General features: G+C 38.6%; 1 protein-coding gene across 1 annotated transcript in view; it reads left to right on the top strand.

The window, feature by feature from the left end:
• Zip102B (Zinc/iron regulated transporter-related protein 102B) overlaps positions 1–14,098 on the top strand; it is a 111,633-nt gene that overhangs the window by 40,669 nt on the left and 56,866 nt on the right. The window lies entirely within an intron of this gene.

The raw sequence follows: 14,098 nt of genomic DNA, 5'->3' as shown, positions 1-14,098 counted from the left end.
AACTCCATGTTCATCAAGAGCTGCAAGAAGCCTCTATCATGCGCTTTTAACATCCTATGGAGAGGGAGCATAGACACTGGGGTCGTCCCACAGCTGCTAAAAACAACACACACAGCACCGCTCGTCAAAGAGGGCAGTAAAGCAATAGCAAAGAATTACAGACTAATAGTGCTAACATCCCATATAATAGAAATCTTTGAAAGGGTTCTAAGAAGCAAGAATGCCACCCATCTAGATACCCATCAGTTACACAACCCAGGGCAACATGAGTTTGGAGCAGGTCGCTCCTGCCTGTCCCAACTATTGGACTACTATGACAAGGTCCTGGATGCTCTAGAAGACAAACAAAATGCAGATGTAGTATACACAGACTTTGCAAAAGCCTTTGACAAGTGTGATCATGGTATAATAGCGCACAAAATGCGTGATAAAGGAATAACAGGAAAAGTTAGTAGATGGATCTATAATTTCCTAACACACAGAACACAAAAAGTAGTAGTAAACAGAGCAAAGTCTGAAGCAGCTACAGTGAAAAGCTCATTTCCACAAGGCACAGTACTCGCTCCCATCCTGTTCCTCATCCTCAGGGATGTAAGCCACAGCACCATGTCTTCCTTTGCAGATGACACCCAAATTTGCATGACAGTGTCCTCCATTGAAGACACTGCAAGACTCCAGGCGGACATCAACCAAATCTTTAAATGGGCCGCAGAAAACAGTATGAAGTTCAGTGACGAGAAATTTCAGTTACTCCAATATGGAAAACTTGAGGAAATTAAAACTGTATCAGAGTATAAATTAATTTCCAACTACACAATAGAGCAAAAAACTAATGTACAAGACCTGGGAGTGATAATGTCAGAGGATCTCACCTTCAAAGACCACAACATTGTATCAATTGCATCTGCTAGAAAAATGATAGGATAGATAATGAGAACCTTCAGAATTAGGGATGCCAAGCCCGTGATGACACTCTTCAGGTCACTTGTTCTATCTAGGCTGGAATATTGCTACACACTAACAGCATCTCTCAAGGCAGGTGAAATTGCTGACCTAGAAAATGTACAGAGAACCTTCACGGCACACACAACTGCAATAAAACACTTCCATTACTAGGAACACTTGAAGTTCCTCAACCTGTACTCTCTAGAATGCAGGTGGGAAAGATACATGATTATATACACTTGGAAAACCCTAGAGGGATTAGTACCAAATTTGCACACGAAAAGCACTCCCTATGAAAGCAAAAAACTCGGCAGACGATGCAACTCCCCCCAGTGAAAAGCAGCGGTGCTACTAGCATGATAAGAGACAACACAATAAATGTCAGGGGCCCACTACTGTTCAACTGCCTCCCAGCATACATAAGGGGGATTACCAATAAACTCCTGGCTGTCCTCAAGAAGGTGCTGGACAGGCACCTAAAGTCAGTACCTGACTAGCCGGGCTGTGGTTCTTACGTCGGGTTGCGTGCGCCCAACAGTGACAGCCTGGTTGATCAGGCCCTGATCTACCGTGAGGCCTGGTCACAGACCGGGCCACGGGGGCGTTGACCCCCCGAAACCCTCTCCAGGTAATGAGTAATTTATGCAGACATAAATTAGGTCATAAAAAAATTACAAAAACATTACATTATATTTAACCCTTTCAGGGTTTCGGACGTACTAGTACGGCTTACGAGCCAGGGTTTTTGACGTACTAGTACACCTAAATTCTAGCGCCCTCAAATCTATTGAGAGAAAGCTGGTAGGCCTACAAATGAAAGAATGGGTCTATGTGGTCAGTGTGCGCGGTATAAAAAAATCTTGCAGCAGTGACTTTGCACTGCATTTTCGTATGGTATTTATTGTTGTATTCTAGTTTTCCTGGTCTCATTTTATTGAATGGAAGACATATTACAGAAATTGAGATGATTTTGAGTGGTTTTACAAAGAAAAGTACAGTGGACCCCCGGTTAACGATATTTTTTCACTCCAGAAGTATGTTCAGGTGCCAGTACTGACCGAATTTGTTCCCATAAGAAATATTGTGAAGTAGATTAGTCCATTTCAGACCCCCAAACATACACATACAAACGCACTTACATAAATACACTTACATAATTGGTCGCATTCGGAGGTAATCGTTATGCGGGGGTCCACTGTACCTTGAAATTGAGCTCAAGGTAGCAGAAATGTTTGATTTTTACCGAAGTTCAAAAGTAAACAAATCATGCTATGCGTCCAATACATGTCAACTGGTGAGTCTAATATTCTTTCACAAGTGTGCTGATATTATTTATACCATTTCTACAACAATGCAGTAGTTTGCATAACAGTAAATCTTCTATTTTTTTTTGTGAGAATAAAAATTCAAAGTGGAAAGCAAAAGAATGTAAGAGGGGCCTGGGGACGTGACTAATGAACTGAGGAAATGTTATTTTAGTGCCAGGAATGTCTTTCTTGTTTATTCTGGACCCTATTCGGAAATTGGCATCTTTTGAAATTTGTGTGAAATTGGCAAAATTGCTAAATTCTGACCACTGTATTGCATAGTTGAAATCAGTAAATTGGTGGTTTCTTGTACTGATTTTTGTCAACAAGTTTACTGAATTGGCCAAAAATAGGGCTCAAAGTGGGCAAAATTGCTGATGCGTAAACATCGTCGAGGCCGCTAAATTCGCGAGAGCATAATTCTGTAAGTTTTCCATCAAATTTCATACTTTTGTTGTCATTATGATTGGGAAAAGATTCTCTATCTTTTCATAAGAATTTTTTTTTTTTTTTTTTTTTTTAAATTTGGCTGACCCTGAGAACAAGTCTCTGAGAGGGCCTGTCGACCCTGAAAGGGTTAAGCAAGGTATGCTTTTAATTTAAAAATTAAGTGGTTACGCATTATAGTGGACAAAGAAGGTGTTTTTCTAAAGTGGTTGGTAATATACAATAATTATCTACAGGGCCAAGGTATCATTGGTGGTGATATTAATGCTAGACATACGATGTTGACATACGAAGAGTTTTATATATCTGCAATCTCAGTCCAGACAGCATTTCTCACATTATTTATAGAAGACTTCATTTATTTTGAAATGATCAATCACTGATAGTGCTGACTGTGAATCACTTTTACAAGAACAGTTTGTGTTATCAAGCTCCATCCTTTGTTACAAAGATAATAACATCCTGAACAAACTTTTATAGCCACTTCAAACACTAGATTCATTTTTGGTATTACGTATACACTTTTATCTCTCTTAATGTGTGATGTGGAATTCTCGTCACAGTTTTTATTTTTTTATTAACACACTGGCCGATTCCCACCAAGGCAGGGTGGCCCGAAAAAGAAAAACTTTCACCATCATTCACTCCATCACTGTCTTGCCAGAAGGGTGCTTTACACTACAGTTTTTAAACTGCAACATTAACACCCCTCCTTCAGAGTGCAGGCACTGTACTTCCCATCTCCAGGACTCAAGTCCGGCCTGCCAGTTTCCCTGAATCCCTTCATAAATGTTACTTTGCTCACACTCCAACAGCACGTCAAGTATTAAAAACCATTTGTCTCCATTCACTCCTGTCAAACACACTCACGCATGCCCACTGGAAGTCCAAGCCCCTCTCACACAAAACCTCCTTTACTCCCTCCCTCCCAACCTTTCCTAGGCCGACCCCTACCCCGCCTTCCTTCCACTACAGACTGATACACTCTTGAAGTCATTCTGTTTCGCTCCATTCTCTCTACATGTCCGAACCACCTCAACAACCCTTCCACAGCCCTCTGGACAACAGTTTTGGCAATCCCGCACCTCCTCCTAACTTTCAAACTACGAATTCTCTTCATTATTTTCGCACCACACATTGCCCTCAGACATGACATCTCCACTGCCTCCAGCCTTCTCCTCACTGCAACATTCATCACCCATGCTTCACACCCATATAAGAGCGTTGGTAAAACTATACTCTCATAAATTCCCCTCTTTTCCTCCAAGGACAAAGTTCTTTGTCTCCACAGACTCTGCTCACCCTTTTCCCCTCATCAATTCTATGATTCACCTCATCTTTCATAGACCCATCCGCTGACATGTCCACTCCCAAATACCTGAATACATTCACCTCCTCCATACTCTCTCCCTCCAATCTGATATCCAATCTTTCATCAACTAATCTTTTTGTTATCCTCATAACCTTACTCTTTCCTGTATTCACTTTTAATTTTCTTCTTTTACATACCCTACCAAATTCATCCACCAGCCTCTGCAACTTCTCTTCAGAATCTCCCAACAGCACAGTGTCATCAGCAAAGAGCAATTGTGACATCTCCCACTTTATGTGTGATTCTTTATCTTTTAACTCCACGCCTCTTGCCAAGACCCTCGCATTTACTTCTCTTACAACCCCATCAATAAATATATTAAACAACCATGGTGACATCACACATCCTTGTCTAAGGCCTACTTTTACTGGGAAATAATCTCCCTCTTTCCCTACATACTCTAACTTGAGCCTCACTGTCCTTGTAAAAACTCTTCACTACTTTCAGTAACCTACCTCCTATACCATACACCTGCAACATCTGCCACATTGCCCCCCTATCCACCCTGTCATATGCCTTTTCCAAATCCATAAATGCCACAAAAACCTCTTTAGCCTTATCTAAATGCTGTTCACTTATATGGTTCACTGTAAACACCTGGTCCACGCACCCCCTACCTTTCCCAAAGCCTCCTTGTTCATCTGCTATCCTATTCTCCATCTTACTCTTAATTCTTTCAATAATAACTCTACCATACACTTTACCAGGTATATTCAACAGACTTATCCCCCTATAATTTTTGCACTCTCTTTTGTTCCCTTTGCCTTTATACAAAGGAACTTGCATGCTCTCTGCCAATCCCTAGGTACCTTACCCTCTTCCATACATTTATTAAATAATAGCACCAACCACTCCAAAACTATATCCCCACCTGCTTTTAACATTTCTATCTTTATCCCATCAATCCCAGCTGCCTTACCCCCTTTCATTTTACCTACTGCCTCACGAACTTCCCCCACACTCACAACTAGCTCTTCATCACTTCTACAAGATGTTATTCCTCCTTGCCCTATACATGAAATCACAGCTTCCCTATCTTCATCAACATTTAACAATTCCTCAAAATATTCCCTCCATCTTCCCAATACCTCTAACTCTCCATTTATTAACTCTCCTCTCCTATTTTTAACTGACAAATCCATTTGTTCTCTTGGCTTCCTCAACTTGTTAATCTCACTCCAAAACTTTTTCTTATTTTCAACAAAATTTGTTGATAACATCTCACCCACTCTCTCATTTGCTCTCTTATTACATTGCTTCACCACTCTCTTAACCTCTCTCCTTTTCTCTATATACTCTTCCCTCCTTGCATCACTTCTACTTTGTAAAAACTTCTCATGTGCTAACTTTTTCTCCCTTACTACTCTCTTTACATCATCATTCCACCAATCGCTCCTCTTCCCTCCTGCACCCACTTTCCTGTAACCACAAACTTCTGCTGAACACTCCAACACTTCATTTTTAAACCTACCCCATACCTCTTCGACCCCATTGCCTATGCTCTCATTAGCCCATCTATCCTCCAATAGCTGTTTATATCTTACCCTAACTGCCTCCTCTTTTAGTTTATAAACCTTCACCTCTCTCTACCCTGATGCTTCTATTCTCCTTGTATCCCATCTACCTTTTACTCTCAGTGTAGCTACAACTGAAAAGTGATCTGATATATCTGTGGCCCCTCTATAAACATGTACATCCTGAAGTCTACTCAACAATCTTTTATCTACTAATACATAATCCAACAGACTACTGTCATTTTGCCCTACATAATATCTTGTATACTTATTTATCCTCTTTTTCTTAAAATATGTATTACCTACAACTAAACCCCTTTCTATACAAAGTTCAATCAAAGGGCTCCCATTATCATTTACACCTGGCACCCCAAACTTACCTACCACACCCTCTCTAAAAGTTTCTCCTACTTTAGCATTCAGGTCCCCTACCACAATTACTCTCTCCTTGGTTCAAAGGTTTCTATACATTGACTTAACATCTCCCAAAATCTCTCTCTCTCACTTTTACATTCTTCTCTTCTCCAGGTGCATACATGCTTATTATGACCCACTTTTCGCATCCAACCTTTACTTTAATCCACATAATCCCTGAATTTACACATTTATATTCTTTTTTCTCCTTCCATAACTGATCCTTCAACATTATTGCTACCCCTTCCTTAGCTCTAACTCTCTAAGATACTCCAGATTTAATCCCATTTATTTCCCCCCACCAAAACTCCCCTACCCCCTTCAGCTTTGTTTTGCTTAGGGCCAGGACGTCCAACTTCTTTTCATTCATAACATCAGCAATCATCTGTTTCTTGTCATCCGCACTACATCCACGCACATTCAAGCATCCCAGTTTTATAAAGTTTTTCTTCTCTTTTTTTAGTAAATGTTTACAGGAGAAGGGGTTACTAGCCCATTGCTCCCGGCATTTTAGTCGCCTCATACGACACGCATGGCTTACGGAGGAAAGATTCTTTTCCACTTCCCCATGGACAATAGAAGAAATAAAGAAGAACAAGAGCTATTTAGAAGGAGAAAAACCTCGATGTATGAATATATATACGTATATATAAATATGCATGTGCGTGTCTGTGAAGTGTGACCAAAGTGTAAGTAGGAGTAGCAAGATATCCCTGTTATCTAGCATGTTTATGAGAGAGAAAAACACACAAGCAATCCTACCATCATGTAAAACAGTTACAGGTTTCTGTTTCACAGTTTCTTGTCACAGATGACTGTCTAATGTAATGGATTGATAAAACCATGGGAGGTGCTAATTTAATAATATAACAGGAATACTTAAAAGCAAGTCTAAGGTTTATATAATTATAGAACAGCTACACAGTCAGTACTGAGATCATTAAACTATAGATATAAATGCAAATGTATGCCCGTAAATCCTTTTGGGACCTAGTTGCTGAACTTTTATGTATGTATTTGCTGTTGTGCTACCATCCACTTTGGTGGCAAAATCTAATCTGATCTCAGTCTTCCAGTGTCATTGGGTAAAGCAGCCATACCAGAAGCGGCATAACATATAGTACCCTATAAGATTCCTTATTGAATTGCCTAGCCATGAAAGTGACTAAAGCCCCTCCAAAACATTTAAAGTAGTGTTACCATGTCTGTGTTTCTCAAACATGTCTTTTTTTTTTTTTTCTTTAAATCTACATCCAACTGGATTTTTAGAAATACAGTGGTACCTTGACTTATGAGTTTAATTCGTTCTGTGACCGAGGTCGTAACTCAATTTGCTTGTATATGTATATCAAATCAGTTTTCCTCATTGAAATTAATTGAACGGCCATTGATCCATTCCAGCCCCAAAAAAACTACCCCAGGGGCAGGAGTAGTATGGAAGAAGTGAATGTTTTCAGATACTTGGGAGTTGACGTGTCGGCGGATGGATTTATGAAGGATGAGGTTAATCATAGAATTGATGAGGGAAAAAAGGTGAGTGGTGTGTTGAGGTATATGTGGAGTCAAAAAACGTTATCTATAGAGGCAAAGAAGGGAATGTATGAAAGTATAGTAATACCAACACTCTTATATGGATGTGAAGCTTGGGTGGTAATTGCAGCAGCGAGGAGATGGTTGGAGGCAGTGGAGATGTCCTGTCTAAGGGCAATGTGTGGTGTAAATATTATGCAGAAAATTCGAAGAAGGTGTGGAGTTAATAAAAGCATTAGTCAGAGGGCAGAAGAGGGATTGTTGAGGTGGTTTGGTCATTTAGAGAGAATGGATCAAAGAAGAATGACATGGAAAGCATATATATCTATAGGGGAAGGAAGGAGGGGTACGGGTCGTCCTCGAAAGGGTTGGAGAGAGGGGGTAAAGGAGGTTTTGTGGGCGAGGGGCTTGGACTTCCAGCAAGTGTGCGTGAGCGTGTTAGATAGGAGTGAATGGAGACGAATGATACTTGGGACCTGACGATCTGTTGGAGTGTGATCAGGGTAATATTTAGTGAAGGGATTCAGGGAAACCGGTTATTTTCATATAGTCGGACTCGAGTCCTGAAAATGGGAAGTACAATGCCTGCACTTTAAAGGAGGGGTTTGGGATATTGGCAGTTTGGAGGGATATGTTGTGTATCTTTATACGTATATGCTTCTAAACTGTTGTATTCTGAGCACCTCTGCAAAAACAGTGGTAATGTGTGAGTGTGGTGAAAGTGTTGAATGATGATGAAAGTATTTTCTTTTTGGGGATTTTCTTTCTTTTTTGGGTCACCCTGCCTCGGTGGGAGACGGCCGACTTGTTGAAAAAAAAAAATAAACTTTATAGCTTATTTATCTTTCAGAATTGATCTAATATGACATAATAAACACTACATATAAGTAACATAGAAACATGATATATATACTCTAGAATGAATAAAATTGGCCATAATATGGGAAGTGTCCAGGACCAGTCCGAGCATATAAAATTATTACTGCTCCTTCCTATAATGCATTCTTTGGTCCTGGGTAAGAGAAAATTGAGTTTTTGAGAGGCTAACTACACTAGATCACTAGTACAGTGATATATGAATATCTCAAAAGTAGTTATTGACTTACTTCTTGAAGCCCACTATTTACTTTTAAAGTAAATACGTACAATAATATTGACATGAATCATAAAATAATGGTTGTTCTACAATTGGTGTGTGGAATAATGGAAATATCTCAAATATTTTGGGATTTGTGTGGGAGTAAAAACTTAGCAACTTCATTTTTTTTTTTGTAGAAAAAATAAAGATAATTACACAATTACTTCTAGTGAGAACATCGCACTAGCATTGTTTTATAAGTAGCAAGTCCCAAAACTACCTTTCATTGTGCCATTTAGGCACAATGAAAGGTGGTAAGGTGTATGGTAGAATTATCATTGAGAGAATTTACCCTTTCACTGACTGCCATAGTACTATGGCTATGAGATAACTGTCAGGGCCGTAGTACTACGCCATGAGCTCAGCTCATTCAGGTAATCTGTGAGCTGTAAATTTGGGCATAGATATTTTATTTTCATTTTTATTTATTTTTATTTATTTTATGTCTTTGCAGACAGTACATTGAGATTTTGTATTTACAATAGTGGGTTGCAATGCAAAGAGAGCCTCTATTATGCCTAGGCATTATGGGCCAACTTAACATTATTGGCTTACAGTCTACTTAACACTAAGAAGTATACAGTAAGGCCCCGCTTTACGGCGTTTTGCCTTATGGCATTCCGCTAATACGGCAATGTCAAATTATGACCAAAATTTGCTATATGGCAAACGGTCTTTTAAATACGGTGTCCCCCACCCGGTTTGTTTACATTTTCTGTGACCACATCTATTATGTCAGGAAACTTTCCAAAATTTCAAGTGTTTTAAAGTTACTGCATATTTTATATGTACTCTGATAATTATACTTATGTGTACCTGTACCTAAATATACTTACACACTGTGCTGGTGTGCAGGTACACATTAAAATCGCTAAGTCTCTCTCTACTCATGACGCCAATACTACGTAATAATAATCACTCTTGGGCACACTAAATGTCTTATTTTACATCAATATAGGCATTTTCATTAATCCATCTATGATATTTTCCTCAAAATTATATATGAAACCCATTACACAGCATATAAACATGATACACTCAGAATAAAAATTGATGTAAATATTGAGATTTGTTTACAAAGCAGCTGTGTAGGGAGTGTCGGAAGAATTTTGTTTTCTCTAGTCAAACACTGGGGGGTAACTGTAGAAAAATATTCTTTTCGTATGCCTTTACTCTATGTATAGCAATTCACGACCCTTGTGGGTTTAGTGCTTTTTATAATAAATAATAATAATAATTAATAATAATAATAATAATATTATTAATATTAATAATAATAATAATATTATTATTATTAATATTATTATCTTCATTCACTCTAAAAATGGTGTGTTGCTGTTTGTTTATTCTGAACTAACTTGTACAACTTGTACACAATGTAAGAGTATTTGTATTGTGAGGTAATTATTACTAAAATAAAAAAATATTGAGGTAAATGTTTTACAAACTCTTACAAATGGACGTGAATGAACTAAAAGTAGACACATATTAATACGCATTTATTTCACCTGACCAAGTGATCATCCACTACCTGTTCAGTTTGTGTTCTTACATTGTCTCAACTCTGTATCTCGTTCTCTCTCTCGTTTACTCTTTCGTTAACTAGTTGGCTCTCATTGACGATGGCGTCTAAGGTTAGCTGTAATAAAAAGAGAAGTCGTAAGCCTCTTGCTTTAAGTGCCAAGTTAGAGGATGATGGTGTGCCATTCTGATTTTATTCAATAAACACCCTGCCACTCACCTCTCACACATTAATATTAATATTTTAAGGTAAGTAATAAGTGTACTATTTGTGTATCTTACCTTTTATTGTGTTTTTAATGCCTATTTCTATTGCTAAATTAATATAAGTTAGTGTAAACTTGTCTGGCATTTATTGCATATTTTATATGCTCTGATAATAATACTTGTGGAGCCGAGTTGAGGGACAACATTACGTTTTCTCTGCTCAGCCATCAGAGAAAACGTGTATGAATCTGCGTTTGGCCCAGCCGCTCCCCCACTCCACTTTTGTTTACAATTTTCGACATGAATTATTCATTACTTCTACCTTCGTTTATGATGGCATCTAAAGGTAGTTGTTAGAAATGATTAAATTCAGTGAACAAGGCATGTCGATGTTAATAATATGGCTCTGGGCCACAGTGTAGGTAGCCGGTAGGTGTAGCCCAGGCTACATCTACCGGCTACCTACACTGACTTTATACAAATAAATACTTCTCACCTCTCTTCCTATATTAAGACTACACCTATTTTAAATTCAAAATGGGAATTGACACAGTTACTTTTTGCTGATGATACTGTGCTTATGGGAGATTCTAAAGAAAAATTACAAAGGTTAGTGGATGAGTTTGAGAATGTGTGTAAAGGTAGAAAGTTGAAAGTCAACATAGAAAAGAGTAAGGTGATGAGGGTATCAAATGATTTAGATAAAGAAAAATTGGATATCAAATTGGGGAGGAGGAGTATGGAAGAAGTGAATGTTTTCAGATACTTGGGAGTTGACGTGTCGGCGGATGGATTTATGAAGGATGAGGTTAATCATAGAATTGATGAGGGAAAAAAGGTGAGTGGTGCGTTGAGGTATATGTGGAGTCAAAAAACGTTATCTATGGAGGCAAAGAAGGGAATGTATGAAAGTATAGTAGTACCAACACTCTTATATGGATGTGAAGCTTGGGTGGTAAATGCAGCAGCGAGGAGACGGTTGGAGGCAGTGGAGATGTCCTGTCTAAGGGCAATGTGTGGTGTAAATATTATGCAGAAAATTCGGAGTGTGGAAATTAGGAGAAGGTGTGGAGTTAATAAAAGCATTAGTCAGAGGGCAGAAGAGGGGTTGTTGAGGTGGTTTGGTCATTTAGAGAGAATGGATCAAAGTAGAATGACATGGAAAGCATATAAATCTATAGGGGAAGGAAAGAGGGGTAGGGGTCATCCTCGAAAGGGTTGGAAAGAGGGGGTAAAGGAGGTTTTGTGGGTGAGGGGCTTGGACTTCCAGCAAGCGTGCATGAGCGTGTTAGATAGGAGTGAATGGAGATGAATGATACTTGGGACCTGACGATCTGTTGGAGTGTGAGCAGGGTAATATTTAGTGAAGGGATTCAGGGAAACCGGTTATTTTCATATAGTCGGACTTGAGTCCTGGAAATGGGAAGTACAATGCCTGCACTTTAAAGGAGGGGTTTGGGATATTGGCAGTTTGGAGGGATATGTTGTGTATCTCTATACGTATATGCTTCTAAACTGTTGTATTCTGAGCACCTCTGCAAAAGCAGTGATAATGTGTGAGTGTGGTGAAAGTGTTGAATGATGATGAAAGTATTTTCTTTTTGGGGATTTTCTTTCTTTTTTTTTTGGGTCACCCTGCCTCGGTGGGAGACGGCCGACTTGTTGAAAACAAAAAAAAAAAAAAAAAAAAAAATTTTAAGGTAAATAATGAGTGTACTGTATGTGCATTTTACCTCTCTGGGATGTTTTAAATATCGTATATTAAGTATGAGACGGGGAGCCAGTGCTACCTACACCTGGGCTACCTGCACCTGACTTCCTACAAATAAGTACTACTCACCTCTCTCCCTACATTAACCCTTAAACGGTCCAATCGTATATATACGTTCACGCGCGTAGCTCCCCAAATATATATATACGTTTTCTTTGTCATTCATTCAACATTGCCACAATAAGCCTGAGTCACCTAGACGTGAGAGAATGGGTGTGTGCACTCACTGTGTTCCATATTAAAATAATTGGGGATGCCTGGGTACCATATGCTCTTTTTTTCCTTTTAAAAGAAAAGATTTCTTTTTTCCTCAAAAAATTTGGGGCGCTACGCGAGTGAACGTATATATAAGTTTGGACCGTTTAAGGGTTAAGATTACAAATACTTTAAGATAAGTAATGAATTTACTGTGACTGTATTTTACTTTGTGTGTTTTTAATGCCTAGTTCTATTACTAACTTAATATAATTTAGTGTAAACTTGTTGTCTGGCATTTATATGCATTTATAAATGGAAAAAAATGGAGTTCTGCCTTTCAGCGATGTCTGCTTTCCGGCGACAGCCTGGAACCTAACCCGCCGTATAAGTGGGGCCCTACTGTATCATAGTTGTACAGTAGGATAGTAATTATTTCATAGTTGTACAATAGAATATTAATTATAAATTAATCAAAATTTGTATAATACAAGGATATATTTATATTTGAAAATGCTTTTTGTGAAAACAATGATTCAATTATATTCCTGTCAACAATGCATAAAAGGTTCAAAGTGATTGTTTCAGTTATGATGTGGGAGTACATAGGTGAGTAAATGTGTACTGAGGATTTAGAATTTAGTCTAGGGTGATCAAGTGGCTTTTGAGAAGAGTCTTAAATTCATTTTCAGACTGGGTTACGTTAATATCTTCTGGTAATGAATTCCATATTTTGGGGCCCTTTATGTGCATAGAGTTTTTACACAGTGTGATATGGACACAAGGTATATCAAAAAGAGATCTATGTCTTGTGTTGTGGTCATGTGTCCTGTTTAGGTTGGTGAGGAGAAGTTTGAGTGGGGAGTTTATATTTGTGTGTATTGTTCTGTGTAGGTAGTAGGCACATGAATAAGTATGAATGTTCTTAATGGTGAGCAGATTCACACTTTTGAAAATTGGTGGAGTATGCTGGCAGGAGTGGGAATTTGTTATCATTCTTACTGCTGCCTTTTGCTGGGTTATTAGGGGTTTTAGGTGATTGGATGTTGTTGATCTCCATGCACAAATTCCATATGTAGCTTTGTTTCCAAACTGAATGAAATACGTTTTATCAGTGTTCAGGGTAAGTTTGTTAGTCATCATCCAGGCAGATATTTTCTGTAATTCAGCATTGACTGTGTTTGCTCGTATGACTGTGTTTGAGTGGGAAAAGACATATGTAGTGTCATCTGCAAATAATATGGGTTTGAGTAGCTGTGATGCATTCGGTAGATCATTGATGTAGATGAGAAAGAGGAGTGGTCTAAGGACGCTTCCTTGTGGGACTCCTACTGTGATTGGTTGGGTGGAAGAGTTTGCATCATTTGCATACACATATTGAGTTCTGTTACTAAGGTATGACTTTAGGTAGTTGAGGGAGTGGCCTCTGATACCATAGTGCATTAATTTGGAGTACAGCAGTTCATGGTCGACTGTATCGAAAGCTTTTCGTAAATCAATGAAAATGCCCAGCAGGACTTCTTTCTTTTCAAGTGCAGTATATATTAGTTCTAGCATGTGTATGATAGCATTATTTGTGCTTTTATTATTCCTGAATCCAAACTGACAAGGGTTTAATATGTTGTGTGAAACGAGGTAGGAATAGACCCGTCTATGAATTAATTTTTCAAAGATTTGAGAGAGCAGTGGTAAGTTAGATATTGGTCTATAATTATCCAAGTCAGCTTGGTCACCTCC

The sequence above is a fragment of the Cherax quadricarinatus genome, chromosome 3 (assembly GCF_038502225.1).
Source record: "Cherax quadricarinatus isolate ZL_2023a chromosome 3, ASM3850222v1, whole genome shotgun sequence".
NCBI classification, from domain to species: Eukaryota; Metazoa; Arthropoda; class Malacostraca; order Decapoda; family Parastacidae; genus Cherax; species Cherax quadricarinatus.
The sequence above is the reverse complement of the archived record's forward strand: the minus strand, read 5'-3'. Positions and strand labels throughout refer to the sequence as shown.